General features: G+C 27.5%; 1 protein-coding gene and 3 long non-coding RNA genes across 5 annotated transcripts in view; 2 read left to right on the top strand and 2 right to left on the bottom strand.

Annotated features, from left to right (window-relative positions):
* LOC126301324 (uncharacterized) overlaps positions 1–8,315 on the bottom strand; it is a 33,179-nt gene extending 24,864 nt beyond the window's left edge. The window contains exon 1 of the long non-coding RNA XR_007553038.1: positions 7,152–8,315. This is a non-coding gene — a long non-coding RNA (uncharacterized LOC126301324). The remainder of the gene's footprint in view (positions 1–7,151) is intronic.
* The window catches only part of LOC126301315 (NADH-ubiquinone oxidoreductase chain 5-like), a 371,580-nt gene that overhangs the window by 97,024 nt on the left and 255,856 nt on the right, over positions 1–18,700 (bottom strand). The gene's annotated exons all lie outside the window — the stretch shown is intronic.
* The window catches only part of LOC126301317 (uncharacterized), a 135,936-nt gene that overhangs the window by 46,470 nt on the left and 70,766 nt on the right, over positions 1–18,700 (top strand). The window lies entirely within an intron of this gene.
* Positions 1–18,700, top strand: part of LOC126301320 (uncharacterized) — a 29,670-nt gene that overhangs the window by 8,532 nt on the left and 2,438 nt on the right. The gene's annotated exons all lie outside the window — the stretch shown is intronic.

Raw genomic sequence — 18,700 nt, 5'->3', positions numbered from 1 at the left:
TGATTTATTGAGTGTCGAAGTAGACATGTTGATAAAAAGATTGTTCCAATAATTACGTGTAAACCATGGAATCCTGTTGCAACAAAGAATGTTGATCCATAAACTGCATCTGCAATGGTAAAAGGTGCTTCTCAATATTCATATGCTTGAAGTATTGTAAAGTATAGTCCTAATAACACTGTGAAGAATAATCCTTGTAGTGCTTGAGTATGATTAGATTCCATTAAACTATGATGTGCTCATGTTACTGTTACTCCTGATGCTAAAAGAATAGCTGTATTAAGTAATGGAATTTGTATAGGGATAAAGGGTTGAATTCCTATTGGAGGTCATAGTATTCCTAGTTCAATTGTTGGTGCTAATCTTCTTCTAAAGAATGCTCAAAAAAAAGAAACGAAAAATAATACCTCTGATGCAATAAATAAAATTATTCCTCATCGTAATCCAATTGATACAAATCCTGTATGTAATCCTTGATATGTTCCTTCTCGTACTACATCTCGTCATCATTGAATTATAGTTAGTAGGGTAATTCCAAATCCAATTATGAATAAGTTAATATTAAATAGGTGGAATCATTTTGCTAGTCCTGATACTAGGACTATTGCTCCAATTACTCCTGTTAATGGTCAAGGTCTATAGTCTACTAAGTGGAATGGGTGGTTTGAGTGAGTTGTTTACATAGGTTTAATATACTTCTCTAGAATATAGAGTTCTTAGAATTGAGAAAACATAGGCTTGAATTATTGCTACTGCTGATTCTAGAATTAATAGAAGTATTTGTCCAATAATTAGTAATGAGATTAAGTTTATTGCTATAGATGGTCCTGTGTTTCCTAATAAGGTTAATAATAAGTGTCCTGCAATTATATTTGCTGCCAACCGTACTGCTAATGTACCTGGTCGAATAACATTACTAATTGTTTCAATTAGTACTATAAATGATATTAATGCAGGCGGTGTACCTTGTGGTACAAGGTGTGTAAATATATGATTAGTATGGTTAATTCATCCAAATAATATAAATCTTAGCCATATAGGTAGGGCAATTGCAAATGTTAATGCTAAATGTCTTGTTCTAGTAAAAATATAAGGGAATAATCCTATGAAATTGTTAAATAATATTATAATAAAAATTGAGATGAAAATGAATGTTGTTCCATTAAATGATTTTGGTCCAAGAAGTGTTTTAAATTCATTATGTAAGGTAAAATTTAGTTTATTTCAGATAATGTTAATTCGTGATGGTGTAAGACAAAATAGTGATGGGATTAATAATAGTCCTAGAAATGTTCTAGTTCAATTTAATGATAAATTAAAGATGTTAGTTGATGGGTCAAATGTTGAGAATAGATTTGTTATCATTTTCAATTTAAGTTTTTTATTTCAATTGTTCCTTTTTCTGCTCTTTTAATAAGGTTAGGTTTAAATGAGAAGAAGTTTATTTGATTAAACAAGATTAATGTAGCTGAAAATATAATGAATAGTGAGAATCATATAAGAGGGGATATTTGAGGGATTTGGATATAATTTCCCCATCAGAAGTAGTCGTTAATTTACTATTATTTGGTTTAAGAGACCATTACTTACTTTCAGTCATCTGATGAATTTCAAGGTGTACTAATTTTTTTTAGTTACTTTAGATTGACACTCTAATGTTATTTATTTTAACTAACTCCTTAAATTATCTTAGATAATCACTTAATAAATAAATTTACTGAAGTTCTTTCAATTACAATTGGTATAAATCTGTGGTTTGCTCCACAGATTTCTGAGCATTGTCCAAAGAATAATCCAGGTCGATTTATTGTGAATGTTCCTTGATTTAACCGACCTGGCGTTGCATCAATTTTAACCCCTAATGCAGGAACTGCTCATGAGTGTAGAACATCTGATGCTCTTGTTAATACTCGTACTTCTGTACTTATTGGTAGGATTGTTCGGTTATCTACATCTAGTAGTCGGAATCCATCATTTTCTAGGTCTTGTTCTGGTGTTATATAAGTGTCAAATTCTACGTCTATGAAGTCTGAATATTCATATCTTCAATATCATTGTCGTCCAATGGTTTTAATTGTAATTATTGCATCTACTGAATCATCTAGTAAATATAATAGTCGTAATGATGGAAGGGCAATAAAAATTAATGTAATTGCTGGTAAAGCTGTTCAGATTGTTTCAATTAAATGTCCATGAAGTATATTACAGTTAGTATAGGCAATTAATAATATACAACTTAGGGCATAACCTACAATTACTGTAATTAATAATAATACGACCATAGTATGATCGTGAAAGAATGATAATTGCTCCATTAATGGTGAAGCTCCATCTTGAAGAGATAAATTTGATCATGTTGCCATTAATAAATATTTTCTAATAAAAGGTCAAACCTTTATTTGTAGAGCTTAAATCTACTGCACTAATCTGCCATATTAGAATCTAGAGATTAATGGTAATTCTGAGTAACTATGTTCTGCAGGAGGGTTATTTTGTAGTCATTCTGTTGATCTTCTTATGTTAGCTCTAAATATAATTGCTCGGTTTGTAATCATTCTTTCTCATATAATTACAATGAATATAATGATTCCTACAATAGAAATTGTAGACCCAATTCTTGATACTACGTTTCATGATGTATATGCGTCTGGGTAGTCAGAGTATCGTCGAGGTATTCCTGCTAATCCTAGGAAGTGTTGAGGAAAGAATGTTAAATTTACTCCAATGAATATAATTGTAAATTGGATTTTTAATCATGTATTATTTATAGTTAATCCTGTAAATAGTGGATATCATTGAATGACACCTCCTATAATTGCAAATACTGCTCCTATAGATAATACATAATATTAGATAAACAAAATAAACCAGAAGAACATAAACCATGACCAACCATTAGAGAAAGAGAACCTACACAACCTCATCAATTCATAGTCATCAATCCACCAATAACCATTCTTATATGAGCAACAGAAGAATATGCAATTAAAGACTTTAAATCAACCTGACGAAAACAAATAAATCTTACAATAACACCCCCAGATAAACCTAAAGACAATAAAAAATAATTAAACTTTAAACCCAAATAAGAAATAACCTTTATAACACGAAAAATACCATAACCACCTAACTTTAATAAAACACCAGCAAGAATTATTCTACCTGAAATAGGGGCCTCTACATGAGCCTTAGGAAGTCATAAATGAACCAAAAACATAGGTATCTTAACTAAAAAAGCCAAAATTATAAATACATAAAACATAAAATAATAAGAACCAAAATCAACCAATAAAGGAAAATATAAAGTATTAGAAAAATCATAAACCTTAAATAAAACTAATAATAAAGGTAATCTAGCAACCAAAGTATAAAAAATTAAATAAACACCAGCCTGCAAACGCTCAGGTTGATAACCCCAACCCAAAATTAAAAGTAAAGTAGGAACTAATCTAGCCTCAAAAAAAATATAAAAAGAAAGAAGACTTAATCTAGCAAATGAACAATAAAGCATAATTATTAAAATCAAAACCATAAAAACAAAAAAATTAGAATGATATGAACTTAAATAAACTGAACCTCTAGCAGTGACTATTAAAGAACAAATCCAAAAACTAAGTAAAATTAAACTAAAAGAAAAATAATCAATACCAAAATAATATCTAATTATATTCAAATCAGCATATGAATAAACACAAATTATAAAAACAAAACCCGACAGAAACATTAAAGAATGAACCAACCATCAACAATTATTTAATAAACAAAGAGGGATCAAAAAAATAGCTATAAATAAATACTTTAACATAAAGATAAACCAAAAGAATTAAAAAAATCATTACCATGAGAACGAATTATTGAAACTAAAATAGAAAGACCTAAAGCACCCTCACAAACAGAAAAAACTAAAAAAATAACAGGAAACAAATAATCATAATCAAACTCAATAAGAAAAACAATAACTAACATAAATAAAGAAAGAACAATATATTCTAATCTCAAAAGAACCATTAATAAATGTTTACGTTTAGAAGAAAAAACATAAACACCAGCAAAATAAATCAAAAAAGAAGTAAAAATAGAGAATATAAACATTAGTTTTAATAGTTTAAAAAAAACGCCGGTCTTGTAAACCGGAAATAAGTCCAGCCCCCACTTTTAAAACTTCAGAGGTGGAAAAGCTTCCATCATCGGTCCCCAAAACCGGTATTTTAAATAAACTAACCCCTGAAATGATCAAAATAATAATTATATCATTATCAAATGTAATAAATATTAATTTTATTAAATTAAGACACCCAATATCAATAACGCTTTTTATTATCCTTCAAACCTTCCTAGTTGGATTAATAACAGGAACAATAATAGAAAGATATTGATTATCATATATTTTATTTTTAACATTTCTTGGTGGTATACTAGTATTATTTATTTACATTACAAGAATTGCATCAAACGAAATATTTCAGCCTAAATCAATCACTATAATTATTACATTAATAATGTGAGTATTTATCATATTAATATTAATTATTCTAGATATATCTATATTTATAGACTTTTTCAAAAACACTGAAACTATAAATATTGATAATTCAATCAATTATCAAGAAATAACAATATCTTTAGAAAAATTATATAATAGACCAACATTCATTATTACAATAATAATAATAATTTATTTATTTTTAGCACTACTAGCAGTTGTTAAAATCACCAATATTAATCAGGGACCTATTCGTAAAATAAGATAATTACTAATGAATAAACCCTTACGATTAAGACATCCTTTAATTAAAATTATTAATAACTCTTTAATTGACTTACCTGCCCCAACAAATATTTCATTTTGATGAAATTTTGGATCCCTATTAGGGTTATGTTTGGTAATTCAAATCGTAACTGGACTATTTTTAGCTATACATTATACATCAAATATTGAAATAGCATTCAGTAGTGTAGTACACATCTGCCGAGACGTAAATAATGGTTGAATTATCCGAACCTTACACGCAAATGGAGCATCTATATTTTTTATTTGTATTTACTTACATGTAGGACGGGGAATTTACTATGGATCTTATATATATATATATACATACCTGAATAATTGGTACAGTGATTTTATTTTTAGTTATAGCAACTGCATTTATAGGATATGTCTTACCCTGAGGCCAAATATCTTTTTGAGGTGCAACAGTAATTACTAATTTATTATCAGCAATCCCATACTTAGGAACAGATTTAGTCCAATGAGTATGAGGAGGATTCGCTGTTGATAATGCAACATTAAATCGATTCTTCACATTCCATTTTGTATTACCATTTATTATTGCTGCTATAGCAGCAATTCATTTATTTTTTCTTCACCAAACAGGATCTAATAATCCTCTTGGACTAAATGGAGATATTGAAAAAATTCCATTCCATCCATACTTTACCTTTAAGGATTCTATTACATTTGTAATAATAACATCATTATTAATTATACTATGTTTAATTAATCCTTACCTATTAGGAGATCCAGATAACTTTGTACCTGCCAACCCATTAGTAACACCAGTTCACATTCAACCAGAATGATATTTCCTATTTGCATATGCAATTCTACGATCTATCCCTAATAAGTTAGGAGGTGTTATTGCATTATTTTTATCAATTAGAATCTTAATAATTTTACCATTTTATAATAAAACACCATTCCGAGGCATTCAATTTTACCCTATTAATCAAATTTTATTCTGAATTATAGTAGTTGTTGTATGCTAACTAAGGTGAATTGGTAAACGACCTGTTGAAGAACCTTATATTATAACAGGTCAAATCTTAACAATTATTTACTTCACATATTTCTTAATTAATGTCCATGTCGCAAACGCATGAGATAAATTAATTAAGGAATAAAGTTAATTAGCTTAGGAAAAGCATATGTTTTGAAAACATAAAATTAGAAGTTTAACTCTTCTATTAACTTTTCTCAAAAAATTTCACTAAACAAATGAGATAAATAAAATCTTTAAACCAACAAAGAAAATAAAAAAATTCAAAGATAAAGGTAAAAAACTTTTTCAAGCTAAGTGCATTAATTTATCATAACGGAACCGTGGTAATGTTCCACGAACCCAAATAAAACCAAAAGATATAATAGCAAGCTTAATAAACAATATAAAAGAATAAAAATCACCGCCCAAAAAAATTAAAGCCAATAACATTCTTATGAAGACAATTCTAGTATATTCAGCTAAAAAAATTAAAGTAAAACCACCTGCACCATACTCAATATTAAATCCTGAAACTAACTCAGATTCCCCTTCAGCAAAATCAGAAGGAGTACGATTAGTTTCAGCTAAGCAAGAAGCAAAACAAGCTACAGCTAAAGGAAAAGAAATAATAATAAATCAACAATAAAGCAGATAGTTTATAAAATCAAACATATTAAAACTACCAATTAAAATAATTAAAGACAATAAAATTAAAGCTAAACTAACTTCATAAGAAATTGTTTGAGCAACAGAACGAAGAGAACCTAATAATGAATAATTTGAATTAGAAGATCAACCAGCAATTATAACAGTATAAACACCTAATCTAGTACAACATAAAAAAAATAAAAATCCATAAGAAAAAGAACACATATAAGTTAAATAAGGAAAAATTACTCAAACGGCTAAAGAAATCATTAAATTAAAAACAGGGGAAAAATAATAAAGTAGGTAATTAGATATAATAGGAATTGGCTGCTCCTTACAAATTAACTTAATAGCATCTCTAAATGGCTGAGGAATTCCAACAAAACCTACCTTATTTGGACCCTTTCGAATCTGAATATAACCTAAAACCTTACGCTCTAATAAAGTTAAAAAGGCAACACTAATTAAAACACAAATAACCAATAAAAGAAAATTCAAAATAAATATAAATAAATCATAAAGTATCAATACTATTTGTAGAAAAAATCTACATAAATGAATTCTAAATTCAACACATTAATCTGTCAAAATAGTAAATAAATTAATATTAATCAATATAACAAAAAATATTTTAACCATATGGTCCTTTCGTACTAATATGGATTAACAATCTTAGGATAGAAACCGACCTGGCTCACGCCGGTCTGAACTCAGATCATTTAAGAATTTAAAGGTCGAACAGACCTAATCATTGGGCTCCTGCACCCAAAATTTTTCTTAATCCAACATCGAGGTCGCAATCTGCTTTGTCGATATGAGCTCTCAAAAACAATTACGCTGTTATCCCTAAGGTAACTTAATCTTATGATCATAAATTATGGATCAAAATAACAAACATAAATAAATGATATAATAATGAAGAGTTTATCTATTCTTCATGTCACCCCAACAAAACCTCATCATTAAATATAGAAAGACAAACAAAAAACTATATAAAAGTAAAATGTCAAGCTCTATAGGGTCTTCTCGTCCTAAAGAAGAATTTAAGCCTTTTGACTCAAAAGTTAAATTCAAAAATTTATTAAGAGACAGTTGATTTCTCGTCAAGCCATTCATTCCAGCCACTAATTAAGAGACTAATGATTATGCTACCTTTGCACGGTCAAAATACCGCGGCTCTTTAAAAATACGCTCAGTGAGCAGGCCAGACCTCAAAATATAAACAAGAGGACACGTTTTTGATAGACAGGCGGAAATCAATTTTGCCTAGTTCCTTATAATAAGTTCACAAGGTAAAAATTTCATACAAATAAATATACTAATTCTATCATTATTACAAAAATTTTAAAATTAAATTAATAATCTTAATAAAAAACCTAAAATATTTATAAAATCAAAATAAAAAATAATGAACTAAAACGTAATCTTATAGATAGCTGGTTTAAAGCTTACTATTATATTTCTATAAAATAAATTATAGGTTATTAACTTCAAAGCTTATCCCTTAAAGAATAAATAAGTTAATATTTTTACTTAAAAAATTAAATAAAAACAAATAACTTTAAAAAATAAAATTTTTTCTTAAGAAACTAGATATCTTGGGAAACGATTAACATCTCATTTCTATAAATAATTTAATAATAATTATGATACATTAACTATAAATTATTTATAAATCAACCCAAATCGAGACAAGTAAAATAAATACTAAAATTTTGATAAACCCTGATACAAAAGGTACAATAAATAAAATCTACTTAAAAAAATTTAAAATAATATTTCATAAAACACTTACATTACCAATAAACTATAATTTAAAAAATCAATTCTATAAAATATACTAAGACAAAAATACAATAAAATTATTTATATTAAATAATTAAATAAACAAAAAATAAATATAATAAAATAAATAATCAAGATATCCTGATTTGCACAGAAAAATTTTCAGTGTAAATGAAACACTTTACTAATAAGTTATATCTTGAAACTCTTCCTAGATACACTTTCCAGTACATCTACTATGTTACGACTTATCTCATCTAAATTGAAGCTACTTTAAAATAAAATAGAATAATCAATAATGAGAGCGACGGGCGATGTGTACACATCTCAGAGCCAATATCAGTTAAATTAAATAAATTAAATTACTATCAAATCCACCTTCATTAACAGTATTTCACTATCAAATCCGTTATAAACAAAAATCTATTGTAACCCACCTCCTCTTAACTATAAGCTGCACCTTGACCTGAAATATTTTATAATTATAAATCTTGAGAATTATAACTCTAAAAAGATTCTCTGATAACGGAGATATACAAACAAATAAATTAAGTAGAGTAAATCGTGTATTATCAATCATGGGGTAGGTTCCTCTGAATGGAATGAGATACCGCCAAATTCTTTGGGTTTAAAGACCTTAACTAATAGTACCCTGGTAAATATAATTAACATTTAAAATAATAGGGTATCTAATCCTAGTTTATTATTTAAATTTCACAGATTCATAAAAAGGGCCACAAATAAATTTTAACATTTCACCTTACAAATTTATATTTCAACCCTAATAATATAAACAACTGTTTTAACCAATAATATTCACTTGTATCAATCGTATAACCGCGGCTGCTGGCACGAATTATGCCGATACTAAATCAATTGCTAAATCCAAAATCACTTGATAATTAAATCAAATTACTGCAAAAAGAACATTTAGTCTAACAAAACTTACATATAATACAAAGAAAAAGTGAATAAACAAGCAAGAATAAAACTTTTAAAAATAAAAAATAAGAAAATTTTAAATCTATTAATTCAGGAAAAAATAAAAGATTCAAATATTTAAAGAAAAAAAAGAAAAAAACCACAAACATTAACAAAAAAAAGAAACGTCCCTATGTATGACCACAACAACTTCTCTATTATATATAATTAAAGATTAATATGGAACATGTATAGCAATAAATGTATTATATTCTTTCTTATTTAATCTTTCTTTTCACTAATAAATAAAGAAAGATTAAATAATATAATAAATATATTTTATACAATTATGTAATTTAATATAATATGTTATTAATATGAATTCTTTTTTTTATATTAAGTTAACTTTCATATATATTAGTTAAATAAACTAATTTTAGATAATTTACATAATTATATTATTATAATTAATATAATTATTTATATTAATTATAATATTTTATATTTAAATTAATAATTTTATTTATTATATCCAATTATAATAATATTAAATATTAAATTACATATTATTATATATATTATATTATAATAACCTATTTTAAGCTAAAAACATAAGTAGCTATAATCCTAGGTAAATAATTGCATTAAAATAATCAATTGATAATGGTAAGATGAACTTATAATACTTTAATTTCAATTAAATGTAATATATAAATATAAATTATTTATTATATATATATATATATATAAAAAATAAAATGAGCAGGATAAATTAATCCTAATTAAACAAAATAATACATAAAAGAATTTCAAAAAAAAACTTTCGATTTATATATTAAATAAATGAAGTGCCTGATTAAAGGGTTACCTTGATAGGGTAAATAAAGTAAATAAAATTACCTTCATTAAAATTACATAAGATAGAATTAAACTACCTCCTTTAGTATCAAAAATTAACGTGCATCATACACCTTAATGTAAAAAGGTAAGCTAAACAAGCTAATGGGTTCATACCCCATTTATAGAGGTATCAATCCTCTCCTTTTTAATGACCAACAACTCTACAAAACTTCTCTTCCTATCAACATTAATGATAGGAACGATCCTGTCCATTTAATCAAATTCCTGATTTGGGGTTTGAATAGGACTTGAGATCAACTTACTTTCATTTATTCCGCTCCTAACAAGAAATAAAAATATAATAATAAATGAATCATCAATTAAATATTTTATTGTCCAAGCAATAGCATCGACAATATTATTATTTTCAATTTTGCTGATTCAAATAAAATATCCCATGGGATGGGAAACAGAATTTATCCCATCAATAATAATTAGATCTAGACTATTATTAAAGATTGGAGCTGCACCTTTCCATTTCTGATTTCCAGAAGTTATAGGAGCATCAAGATGAAATAATTGTTTAACATTAATAACATGACAAAAAATCGCCCCAATAATGGTCTTATCTTATTGTATTCAATTAAGAACTTTTATTTGAACAATTATTATCTTAAGAATTATTATTGGGGCAATAGGAGGTTTAAATCAAACATCCTTACGACAACTTTTAGCATATTCATCAATCAGACATCTAGGTTGAATAATTAGATCATTAACAGTCAGAGAAAACATCTGAGAACTATACTTCATTATTTACTCACTATTAAGATTAATTATAGTTTTATTATTTAAGCAAATAAATTTATTTTTCATAAATCAAATTTATTCAGCCAGAAATATAAAAACCGAAATTAAATTCATAATATTCTTATCTTTATTATCTTTAGGTGGACTACCACCATTCCTTGGATTCTTACCAAAATGAATTGTAACACAATCATTAATAGAAAACAATATAACAACTATTATAGTTGTATTAACTACAATTACACTCTACTACTATATACGTATTAGATTCTCAGCTCTAATTATATCATACACAGAAAATTCGTGATCTATAAAGATAAAGTCCCAAAAATCAAGAATCATTCTTCCTATAACAGTAATAATTTCAACAATAGGATTGATTTCAACATCAACCTTAATTTCATTATACTAAGGACTTAAGTTAATCAAACTAATAACCTTCAAAGTTATAATTAAAAGTATAATCTTTTAGGCCTTAGTAAAATTTTACACCTCTAGAATTGCAGTCTAGAATCATAATTGAATATAAGACCTAAATATGATAAGAGAGAAAACATCTCATAAGTAGATTTACAGTCTACCACCTAAAATTCAGCCATCTTACCGCAAAAATGATTATTCTCAACAAACCATAAGGACATTGGTACTTTATACTTCATATTTGGAGCATGAGCAGGAATAGTAGGAACATCAATAAGAATACTTATTCGTGCTGAACTTGGCCAACCCGGATCTCTAATTGGGGATGACCAGATTTATAATGTTATTATTACAGCTCACGCATTCGTAATAATTTTCTTTATAGTAATACCTATTATAATTGGTGGATTTGGTAATTGACTTGTTCCACTAATAATTGGTGCACCAGATATAGCATTTCCACGAATAAATAATATAAGTTTTTGATTACTACCACCTTCACTAACCCTTCTTCTTACATCTTCTATAGTAGATAATGGTGCTGGTACAGGATGAACAGTTTACCCTCCTCTAGCAGGAGCTATTGCACACGGGGGTGCATCTGTAGATCTAGCTATTTTTTCACTGCACTTAGCAGGTGTATCATCTATTCTTGGTGCAGTGAATTTCATTACAACAGCAATTAATATACGATCAGAAAGTATAACTTTAGATCAAACACCTTTATTTGTATGATCTGTAGCTATTACAGCATTACTTCTCCTTCTTTCACTTCCAGTTTTAGCAGGAGCTATTACTATATTATTAACAGATCGAAATTTAAATACATCATTCTTTGACCCTGCAGGAGGGGGTGACCCAATTCTATATCAACATCTATTTTGATTCTTTGGACACCCAGAAGTTTATATTTTAATTCTACCGGGGTTCGGAATTATTTCACATATTGTATGTCAAGAAAGAGGAAAAATTGAATCATTTGGAACATTAGGTATAATTTATGCTATACTATCAATTGGACTAATAGGATTTATTGTATGAGCACATCATATATTTACAGTAGGAATGGATGTTGACACACGAGCATATTTTACATCAGCAACAATAATTATTGCTGTACCTACAGGAATTAAGGTATTTAGATGATTAGCTACATTATATGGAACTAAATTCAAGTTCAATACACCATTATTATGAGCTCTAGGATTTATTTTCCTATTTACAATTGGTGGATTAACAGGATTAGTATTAGCAAATTCATCACTTGATATTGTGTTACATGATACATATTATGTAGTAGCCCACTTTCATTATGTATTATCTATAGGAGCAGTATTTGCAATTATAGGAGGCGTCATTCAATGATATCCACTATTTACAGGATTAACTATAAATAATACATGATTAAAAATCCAATTTACAATTATATTCATTGGAGTAAATTTAACATTCTTTCCTCAACACTTCCTAGGATTAGCAGGAATACCTCGACGATACTCTGACTACCCAGACGCATATACATCATGAAACGTAGTATCAAGAATTGGGTCTACAATTTCTATTGTAGGAATCATTATATTCATTGTAATTATATGAGAAAGAATGATTACAAACCGAGCAATTATATTTAGAGCTAACATAAGAAGATCAACAGAATGACTACAAAATAACTCTCCTGCAGAACATAGTTACTCAGAATTACCATTAATCTCTAGATTCTAATATGGCAGATTAGTGCAGTAGATTTAAGCTCTACAAATAAAGGTTTGACCTTTTATTAGAAAATATTTATTAATGGCAACATGATCAAATTTATCTCTTCAAGATGGAGCTTCACCATGAATGGAGCAATTATCATTCTTTCATGATCATACTATGGTCGTATTATTATTAATTACAGTAATTGTAGGTTATGCCCTAAGTTATATATTATTTATTGCCTATACTAACCGTAATATACTTCATGGACATTTAATTGAAACAATCTGAACAGCTTTACCAGCAATTACATTAATTTTTATTGCCCTTCCATCATTACGACTATTATATTTACTTGATGATTCAGTAGATGCAATAATTACAATTAAAACCATTGGACGACAATGATATTGAAGATATGAATATTCAGACTTCATAGACGTAGAATTTGACACTTATATAACACCAGAACAAGACCTAGAAAATGATGGATTCCGACTACTAGATGTAGATAACCCAACAATCCTACCAATAAATACAGAAGTACGAGTATTAACAAGAGCATCAGATGTTCTACACTCATGAGCAGTTCCTGCATTAGGGGTTAAAATTGATGCAACGCCAGGTCGGTTAAATCAAGGAACATTCACAATAAATCGACCTGGATTATTCTTTGGACAATGCTCAGAAATCTGTGGAGCAAACCACAGATTTATACCAATTGTAATTGAAAGAACTTCAGTAAATTTATTTATTAAGTGATTATCTAAGATAATTTAAGGAGTTAGTTAAAATAAATAACATTAGAGTGTCAATCTAAAGTAACTAAAAAAAATTAGTACACCTTGAAATTCATCAGATGACTGAAAGTAAGTAATGGTCTCCTAAACCAAATAATAGTAAATTAACGACTACTTCTGATGGGGAAATTATATCCAAATCCCTCAAATATCCCCTCTTATATGATTCTCACTATTCATTATATTTTCAGCTACATTAATCTTGTTTAATCAAATAAACTTCTTCTCATTTAAACCTAACCTCATTAATAGAGCAGAAAAAGGAACAATTGAAATAAAAAACTTAAATTGAAAATGATAACAAATCTATTCTCAACATTTGACCCATCAACTAACATCTTTAATTTATCATTTAATTGAACTAGAACATTTCTAGGACTATTATTAATCCCATCACTATTTTGACTTACACCATCACGAATTAACATTATCTGAAATAAACTAAATTTAACCTTACATAATGAATTTAAAACACTTCTTGGACCAAAATCATTTAATGGAACAACATTCATTTTCATCTCAATTTTTATTATAATATTATTTAACAATTTCATAGGATTATTCCCTTATATTTTTACTAGAACAAGACATTTAGCATTAACATTTGCAATTGCCCTACCTATATGGCTAAGATTTATATTATTTGGATGAATTAACCATACTAATCATATATTTACACACCTTGTACCACAAGGTACACCGCCTGCATTAATATCATTTATAGTACTAATTGAAACAATTAGTAATGTTATTCGACCAGGTACATTAGCAGTACGGTTGGCAGCAAATATAATTGCAGGACACTTATTATTAACCTTATTAGGAAACACAGGACCATCTATAGCAATAAACTTAATCTCATTACTAATTATTGGACAAATACTTCTATTAATTCTAGAATCAGCAGTAGCAATAATTCAAGCCTATGTTTTCTCAATTCTAAGAACTCTATATTCTAGAGAAGTATATTAAACCTATGTTAACAACTCACTCAAACCACCCTTTCCACTTAGTAGACTATAGACCTTGACCATTAACAGGAGCAATTGGAGCAATAGTCCTAGTATCAGGACTAGCAAAATGATTCCACCTATTTAATATTAACTTATTCATAATTGGATTTGGAATTACCCTACTAACTATAATTCAATGATGACGAGATGTAGTACGAGAAGGAACATATCAAGGATTACATACAGGATTTGTATCAATTGGATTACGATGAGGAATAATTTTATTTATTGCATCAGAGGTAATGTAATGTAATTGCTGGTAAAGCTGTTCAGATTGTTTCAATTAAATGTCCATGAAGTATATTACGGTTAGTATAGGCAATAAATAATATATAACTTAGGGCATAACCTACAATTACTGTAATTAATAATAATACGACCATAGTATGATCATGAAAGAATGATAATTGCTCCATTAATGGTGAAGCTCCATCTTGAAGAGATAAATTTGATCATGTTGCCATTAATAAATATTTTCTAATAAAAGGTCAAACCTTTATTTGTAGAGCTTAAATCTACTGCACTAATCTGCCATATTAGAATCTAGAGATTAATGGTAATTCTGAGTAACTATGTTCTGCAGGAGGGTTTTTTGTAGTCATTCTGTTGATCTTCTTATGTTAGCTCTAAATATAATTGCTCGGTTTGTTATCATTCTTTCTCATATAATTACAATGAATATAATGATTCCTACAATAGAAATTGTAGACCCAATTCTTGATACTACGTTTCATGATGTATATGCGTCTGGGTAGTCAGAGTATCGTCGAGGTATTCCTGCTAATCCTAGGAAGTGTTGAGGAAAGAATGTTAAATTTACTCCAATGAATATAATTGTAAATTGGATTTTTAATCATGTATTATTTATAGTTAATCCTGTAAATAGTGGATATCATTGAATGACACCTCCTATAATTGCAAATACTGCTCCTATAGATAATACATAATGAAAGTGGGCTACTACATAATATGTATCATGTAATACAATATCAAGTGATGAATTTGCTAATACTAATCCTGTTAATCCACCAATTGTAAATAGGAAAATAAATCCTAGAGCTCATAATAATGGTGGATTGAACTTGAATTTAGTTCCATATAATGTAGCTAATCATCTAAATACCTTAATTCCTGTAGGTACAGCAATAATTATTGTTGCTGATGTAAAATATGCTCGTATGTCAACATCCATTCCTACTGTAAATATATGATGTGCTCATACAATAAATCCTATTAGTCCAATTGATAGTATAGCATAAATTTTACCTAATGTTCCAAATGATTCAATTTTTCCTCTTTCTTGACATACAATATGTGAAATAATTCCCAACCCCGGTAGAATTAAAATATAAACTTCTGGGTGTCCAAAGAATCAAAATAGATGTTGATATAGAATTGGGTCACCTCCTCCTGCAGGGTCAAAGAATGATGTATTTAAATTTCGATCTGTTAATAATATAGTAATAGCTCCTGCTGAAACTGGAAGTGAAAGAAGGAGAAGTAATGCTGTAATAGCTACAGATCATATAAATAAAGGTGTTTGATCTAAAGTTATACTTTCTGATCGTATATTAATTGCTGTTGTAATGAAATTCACTGCACCAAGAATAGATGATACACCTGCTAAGTGCAGTGAAAAAATAGCTAGATCTACAGATGCACCCCCGTGTGCAATAGCTCCTGCTAGAGGAGGGTAAACTGTTCATCCTGTACCAGCACCATTATCTACTATAGAAGATGTAAGAAGAAGGGTTAGTGAAGGTGGTAGTAATCAAAAACTTATATTATTTATTCGTGGAAATGCTATATCTGGTGCACCAATTATTAGTGGAACAAGTCAATTACCAAATCCACCAATTATAATAGGTATTACTATAAAGAAAATTATTATGAATGCGTGAGCTGTAATAATAACATTATAAATCTGGTCATCCCCAATTAGAGATCCGGATTGGCCAAGTTCAGCACGAATAAGTATTCTTATTGATGTTCCTACTATTCCTGCTCATGCTCCAAATATGAAGTATAAAGTACCAATGTCCTTATGGTTTGTTGAGAATAATCATTTTTGCGGTAAGATGGCTGAATTTTAGGTGGTAGACTGTAAATCTACTTATGAGATGTTTTCTCTCTTATCATATTTAGGTCTTATATTCAATTATGATTCTAGACTGCAATTCTAGAGGTGTAAAATTTTACTAAGGCCTAAAAGATTATTCTTTTAATTATAACTTTGAAGGTTATTAGTTTGATTAACTTAAGTCCTTAGTATAATGAAATTAAGGTTGATGTTGAAATCAATCCTATTGTTGAAATTATTACTGTTATAGGAAGAATGATTCTTGATTTTTGGGACTTTATCTTTATAGATCACGAATTTTCTGTGTATGATATAATTAGAGCTGAGAATCTAATATGTATATAGTAGTAGAGTGTTATTGTAGTTAATACAACTATAATAGTTATAATAGTTGTTATATTGTTTTCTATTAATGATTGTATTACAATTCATTTTGGTAAGAATCCAAGGAATGGTGGTAGTCCACCTAAAGATAATAAAGATAAGAATATTATGAATTTAATTTCGGTTTTTATATTTCTGGCTGAATAAATTTGATTTATGAAAAATAAATTTATTTGCTTAAATAATAAAACTATAATTAATCTTAATAGTGGGTAAATAATGAAGTATAGTTCTCAGATGTTTTCTCTGACTGTTAATGATCTAATTATTCAACCTAGATGTCTGATTGATGAATAAGCTAAAAGTTGTCGTAAGGATGTTTGATTTAAACCTCCTATTGCCCCAATAATAATTCTTAAGATAATAATTGTTCAAATAAAAGTTCTTAATTGAATACAATAAGATAAGACCATTATTGGGGCGATTTTTTGTCATGTTATTAATGTTAAATAATTATTTCATCTTGATGCTCCTATAACTTCTGGAAATCAGAAATGGAAAGGTGCAGCTCCAATCTTTAATAATAGTCTAGATCTAATTATTATTGATGGGATAAATTCTGTTTCCCATCCCATGGGATATTTTATTTGAATCAGCAAAATTGAAAATAATAATATTGTCGATGCTATTGCTTGGACAATAAAATATTTAATTGATGATTCATTTATTATTATATTTTTATTTCTTGTTAGGAGCGGAATAAATGAAAGTAAGTTGATCTCAAGTCCTATTCAAACCCCAAATCAGGAATTTGATGAAATGGACAGGATCGTTCCTATCATTAATGTTGATAGGAAGAGAAGTTTTGTAGAGTTGTTGGTCATTAAAAAGGAGAGGATTGATACCTCTATAAATGGGGTATGAACCCATTAGCTGGTTTAGCTTACCTTTTTACATTAAGGTGTATGATGCACGTTAGTTTTTGATACTAAAGGAGGTAGTTTAATTCATTCTTATGTAATTTTAATTAAGGTAATTTTATTTACTTTATTTACCCTATCAAGGTAACCCTTTAATCAGGCACTTCATTTATTTAATATATAAATCGAAAGTTTTTTTTGAAATTCTTTTATGTATTATTTTGTTTAATTAGGATTAATTTATCCTGCTCATTTTTTATATATATATATATATAATAAATAATTTATATTAATATATTACATTTAATTGAAATTAAAGTATTATAAGTTCATCTTACCATTATCAATTGATTATTTTAATGCAATTATTTACCTAGGATTATAGCTACTTATGTTTTTAGCTTAAAATAGGTTATTATAATATAATATATATAATAATATGTAATTTAATATTTAATATTATTATAATTGGATATAATAAATAAAATTATTAATTTAAATATAAAATATTATAATTAATATAAATAATTATATTAATTATAATAATATAATTATGTAAATTATCTATAATTAGATTATTTAACTAATATATATGAAAGTTAACTTAATATAAAAAAAAGAATTCATATTAATAACATATTATATTAAATTACATAATTGTATAAAATATATTTATTATATT

Source organism: Schistocerca gregaria, unplaced genomic scaffold (genome assembly GCF_023897955.1).
Source record: "Schistocerca gregaria isolate iqSchGreg1 unplaced genomic scaffold, iqSchGreg1.2 ptg000066l, whole genome shotgun sequence".
In the NCBI taxonomy this organism is placed as follows: domain Eukaryota; kingdom Metazoa; phylum Arthropoda; class Insecta; order Orthoptera; family Acrididae; genus Schistocerca; species Schistocerca gregaria.
The sequence above is the reverse complement of the archived record's forward strand: the minus strand, read 5'-3'. Positions and strand labels throughout refer to the sequence as shown.